Source organism: Ostrinia furnacalis, unplaced genomic scaffold, assembly GCF_004193835.3.
Source record: "Ostrinia furnacalis isolate ACB-3 unplaced genomic scaffold, ASM419383v2 OfSCF1453, whole genome shotgun sequence".
Taxonomy (NCBI): Eukaryota; Metazoa; Arthropoda; class Insecta; order Lepidoptera; family Crambidae; genus Ostrinia; species Ostrinia furnacalis.
This window is the reverse complement of record NW_021131692.1, coordinates 113960-119959: the sequence shown is the minus strand read 5'-3', so window position 1 is coordinate 119959 and position 6000 is coordinate 113960. Positions and strand designations below refer to the sequence as shown.

The 6000-nt window shown below is 38.9% G+C and overlaps 1 protein-coding gene across 1 annotated transcript in view; it reads left to right on the top strand.

Moving 5' to 3' along the window:
• The first annotated feature begins 546 nt into the window (after positions 1 to 546).
• The window catches only part of LOC114352794 (adenomatous polyposis coli protein), a 46146-nt gene continuing 40692 nt past the window's right edge, over positions 547 to 6000 (top strand). Inside the window, 1 exon segment of the mRNA XM_028304526.1 lies at positions 547 to 949. The gene's annotated coding sequence lies outside the window, so the exon portion shown is untranslated.

Below are 6000 nucleotides of genomic sequence, written 5' to 3'. Positions count from 1 at the left end.
AAGAGAATAAGCTTCAGCCAAAAATGGGTATTTCCACAGTAATTGAAATCAAAACAAGTCAATTAGCAATAGCTTCTAAAGTGACTGTTAGGTTCATTTATAAATTGCTTCGTCATAAATGCTGGACTGCATTTGCCCAGCGGAGCGATGGCCGTGTTCATATTAGCAGCTATACTGGCGAGCTAACAAAGTGAGTTTAATGAAAGCGCCCGGTAACAGCTCTCCGCAGGAAACAACGCCCTCTGTGTCGTTTACACCCCCATTCACTTCACGGCGACCGCGCCTCATCCCTAACGTTCGTTCTGCCATCAACATTCCACCTAAAGTCACCCCAATGCGAAGCGCATACGGCTCAAATTTATCCAATCACCCGACCCATATGATGTTATCGAATCAACCGGCAATTGTTTGACGAAGGAAATCGACTCGATGGAAATTAAACCTTACGGAAAAGGGATTGAAGTCGACGTTTCAGTCGAGTCTGCGCGCAAATACGCAGCCTCCCCTAGGGTTGGCACGGTCGATCCTTCCAGTCGCCTCGCTGGCGTAGCCCGGGCACGTTCCTACACCCGATCGAACTAAAACAAAAATAAAACGGAACAAGAAATAAACCACCACCTCCTTCCTCGTGCAAGGAGACCGGTGGCGCTTAGCAAAATAATTTCGCGTCCTTAACTTAAGTGGTTAATTTCGTCGAAAAACTTTGTGTTAATTTTTAATGACAGAAATTCCTCTGTTCGTGGATACTGTCGGACTGTCCAGGAAGTGATATATCAACAATGGTGTTCCCAGTGGTTTTACTAGCATTTTAAGTTAAATTCCAACAGTGACGTATCACCGCTTCCGTTTTCACGAATTTTCTGCAAACGTTCGGATCGTGCTTAGTTTTCCGGCTTAGTAAATAGGTATTTACAGTATTATTATATTAACAGGAGGCTTTTATAAAGAGGTATTGTTTGGAAATTTTGATGTATTGGATATCGTCGTGTGTTCGCTTGTAGTTAGGTACGCAATATGCAAAACCGCTTTTGTCTTTGTGAGACAATCAAGCTTTGAACTGCAAGATCCTATGAGTGAACATTGCAGTTACAGTACAATGCACAATATAGAGGATTATGTAAAAGGAAAGGAGGCGGTCCTAAGAACGAACCTTGCTGAATTTCTTTACAAGATTTATTGGATCATTCCATTAACGACGGAAGCTAAATTTAATCTATTATCATTAGCTGCTGCTGTTATATGATAATCTATTATTGTGAAAGTTGCTTCCATTACTCATTCTGACGTAATGCCGTCATCCTTGATAACAAAACGTCTTAGAGGGGATGACGTCACGTGCAAATTCTTCAATTGTTTCAGTACATCAATTTAGTTATGGGTAGTCAGCACGATGCACACAATCAAGCTATTATTAGATATCCTGTTGGTCCCTAGGTTCTGAACGCTAGGCTAATCTGTTGCGGCCTTGAGATTATCTCATGGGTCACTGCCAACAGGTCTGCCGGACGTGTTAGTGTGTTCGTGATCTTCATCTGCATTCCTCCTGCCGTGCAGCCTGTGGAGGCGGGTTGTCAATACCGCCATGTTTACAGTCGCAATGCGCAAGTCTGCCAGTGGCACGGTGGCTCGACCCTGGCTTCTCGCCAGATTGTCAGCTGTTACGGGTTATTTTACATTCAAGCAACAATGACTTGATGACCGAAGGCAATGTTAAGTTGAACGCGATACTATTTTTTTATCTCTACTTTGATTTATCACTGTGTGATTGAGCTTATCAATGTGTAAACCTCGCTTCGAAGATAATGTTTTGTTTGTAAAATATATCCCGGCGTATTTTCCGGATTGCTTACTGTCAAAACATATTAATAAACACTGACACTTTCCTTCCTCTGCGGAAAGAAAATATCAAATGTACTATTCTTTATCACACTAGTGACAATTTAGTGTTATTGTTATTAATAAAACAATCAACATTTTAGTCTAAATACTCGTGAACTGCACTTACTACATTTCTTTGAATAACTTTTGGCAGTATCATATTCCTATACCTATTTGAAATTTGACAACCTCAAATATTACGTTGCTACTTGGGTATTTTACAAAAAAATTGTAAATTTTCTTTTTTAAAATAGACTTGTTAGTTTTTACAGTCTGCATTTTACCATTCTTATTTCAGTTTACATAGTACCTACAATTTTATAAAAGCCTTATCCAACTACATTTTACTCAAAGTTGCTTCATTTCCGACGATGGCACTTGTCGTTTCTGCCAACATGTTTATCTGGTAAACATTTTTGCTTCCTGAAATTGCATCACTCCGAAAATGGAACCGAGATAGGTTATTTGGGAAATGGGGTGGATCTTGCCACTGACACGCGCTCCCCAACAAAATTCCAGATTTATTCTTCGCTAAAAATGTTATCAGCTGAAATATGGTTTCTTCATCAACAATCTAGCCCACTTTTCATCAAAACTGTTGGCTTTTAATGAAATTTATTCTATGGCTGAAAATAAGCCTTTTGCAATCCTTACCATATTTCCCATGTGCATGTAATTTATCGCTTGAATACCATATCCGTCTTAATTATCAAGATGTCCAACTCTGTAATAGCTTGGCTGTCCATTAGCATGGTTGCATTTCCCTGCAATTTACTTGCAAGTTTGCAGCCTTCTTAACTTGTCTGCACTAGTTGGAGACCATCGCCTTCTAGACCATTCGTTACATCAATAAATTGTCTCATGTCCCTTAATACTTTACCAAGAAACCCTGCCCTGCCCAGCAATCGTTCGCTTGGCGCTGTGTTAAACCTGTTGGTTAATTCCGCGGTGAATTTCACCGCAACACTCGTATATTCTGGTGCGCATCAGCATTTCGCTCGAGTCGCAGCGTGGCGCCATGAATCGTTCGCCAGCAGACGACGTGACTAACGTGTCTGCACATTTTAAACTCCGTTTTGATACCTGTATTTTGCACGGGCACGGAACTCTTAATAGTTTATGCTTATTTTACTTTTAACGCTGGTCAAGCTTAGATTAACATTAAAATGGTATCGAAGCCCTCATCTCTTCGGAAAATTAATTTCCTGCCTCATTATAATTATTTTGGATGAACCATTCGGGATTTTAAATTAATCATAGATTTGCTTTCATAAGCAAACTGTATAATCTACTGTTAGAAATAATTGAATGGAACCCTAAACTTCCCCTACGCAATTTAATCTTAAATTATATTGTGAAACGTTTGAATATATTTTTTCAAAAGTAATAATCCTCTGTCCTTTATTTGCAACGAATATGTGGTGGTTGGTTGAATGTGATACTTACTGCAACTTTCCAGCTTTATTAAACCAATCGTGGTAATGCACGTCCATTAGACGCCACCCCAGGCGTCTGCTCGAATGCTTTACTAAATGGCTGCTTTTGCCTGTTTGGCTTGCGTGCGATTTATTGATTCAGACAATTCATACTGATCGAAATGTTCTTTTCGAAATGCTCACCCCTCATAGATTGGAGAATTTAGTGTCCCTCCCTAAATACACTTTTGATGGACACGTCTTTTGCCCAAAGCCGTATTGATTTGGGGCTATGTTTGTTTAAAAGCTTTGCTCTTTCTGTAGTAAGGATTAGCAGCTTCATTCAACAATTCACGACGCGACATTTTTCTAATAACTGCCGAATGAAAGGTATCATAAAAATTCAATATTTTCGGCGTCAATAGATTCTTCTTCGAGCTTGCGTGTGTCGCATACTCATCAAACATGCTCTGTTTCGTCTCATATCGAATGCAATCGGATCAGACGATCGATTCACGACGTATATCAATAATGTGGAACATTGTTGAACAAATCTAGCGTCGTGTTCTCTTACTGTCAGCCGGCATTCAGAGCGGAACTTTGTCGTGGCAACCTCGATGTGCGACAGACTTTACTACCACTCTCCGATTGCTTGTGGTAGATTGGTTTTGGTTTACTAATAAAGCTATATTTTTCTATTGTCTTCCATTTCCATCATCATCACTTTCCCTTCGCCAGTGAAGTTTCAAATAATGTTAACTTATACTGGTGGTCGATAAAAGTCAATTTTCGCTGACTGGTTTGAAACGTATTAGATATGCTAATGATTTGGTTTTAGATTTTGTAGTCTCATTAAGTTCTTTGAAACTAAGGTTATCATTACATCCAGATCAATTCCAATGGTCAGAAACTAATTAGGCGTGTCAAACAATTAAATAATGACATAATCTCAAGATTGACATATCAGATATTAAACACTTAGGTATGTTTGTGGTGAAATTAGGGTGAACGCACTACAAATCGATTGCGCGTCTATTACGATTCATTAATCGATGGAGGTGGACACTCGATTGCGCGCACGTCGTTGCAGCGTGCGATCATTATGCTGATTATGCGCTTTCTTGCGTGATGCGTCGCTGCACGCTCCGATGTGCTGTGCTGTTGTCTGCTATCACTGTGTTGTGTATTGACCTTTATTACAGCACTGAAGAAAGTTGGTATAGCCCTGTATTTTATGGGAATCGATTAAAAATTGATATTTTAAACTTCAAAGCTAATTGAAAACAAAATATTTTTTTAAACTGTATCAAATCAGAAAACTCGCCGCTAAGTTCTTAGAATGATATTATTAAACAAATAGAATATTGCAATGATTAGTATGCAGATAAACAAACATTATGAATTTGAATAATAAATGTAATTGAATTTCTAACTACAGCAAAAAAATTGAGATCTGATTTGCACTTGATTTCAAATCAGGCAAGTATCTACTCGCAACTGAACAANAACAACCATTGAAAGAAACGGAGATTTATTTTCTCATTTCTCAATCCCGTCAGAATCTATTTACGTCAAATTTTAACCAAATGCGGTTGAAATGAACTCATCGATCATCTTGCACCGAAACAATATCCCACCAGTGTCTGGTGTCGGTGTTGTGTGTCGACGCAGCGCGCGCGCCGCCTCAGTGCGTATGCGCCAGTCTCCGCAACACGCGGCCGCGCACACCGGCTCCGTCCCGCGCGTTTTCAAATACCGAACGCGTTCTTTTTTCAAATTTCAATTTCAAACTTTATAAACTTTTAGTTTTTGTTTTTATTATTATTTTAAACTATGTGCTGTTATCACCAGTGACAAATTAGTGCTTGTGAACTTTTTGCATTGCAAAAATAGGGGTTAATCGAATAAATTATCAGTTTATCGGCGGAATGCGTAGAAATCGTTTCGCACCACCGATTCGGCGCAAGAGCAGCATGGAGGACTGACCGTCCAGTGGGTACATCAGTCAATTTCAGGCCTCAGCGCCTTTGTTTTACGCAGACTGCACCAGCCTATTGGTACCGTTATAATTACGTTTGTTTGTATTTTTTCACTTTACGTTAAGCTGTAAAATCGACTGATTTATGAATGGAAACACGTAGCCTTCAGTGTTTAAAATAGTACCAATGAAACTGTTTTTTTAGCTAGATCGAATTTACTATCTATCGCCGATTTGATGATGATTCAATGTAAATACACAGAGCACAGTTACTGAATCTCTGCCAAAAGCTCTAAGAAACTAAGAAGGAGCTTTTGGGATTGATATAATTTCAGCACTTGTACATCTTCATGACGTAAATAAATTACCTAATCCACATGAAAGAAATGTTTGGTGTCATGGCCACATTCACTAATATTCGGGTAATTGTAGTTAATTGACCAATTATCAATTACCTGCACCTTACTTTTGTTGGTTACACTAAAATCTTCTGTTTCTGTAACGTCTATATTTTTGGGCAATATATTTACACCACAGAGACACCAGCTGTTCTCACAACTACTAAGTGGGAGACGCTTTTTTGGCACAAAACCTATTATTAGATCACCAATCTGTTTAGATATAATTAAATAGAATATTATAGCCTTATTTTGATGGACTGGACTACCGTATTAACCGTTATACAGGAGCTGCAGTGGTGAAAATACTCCTGTGCTTGTTTTCTATTTA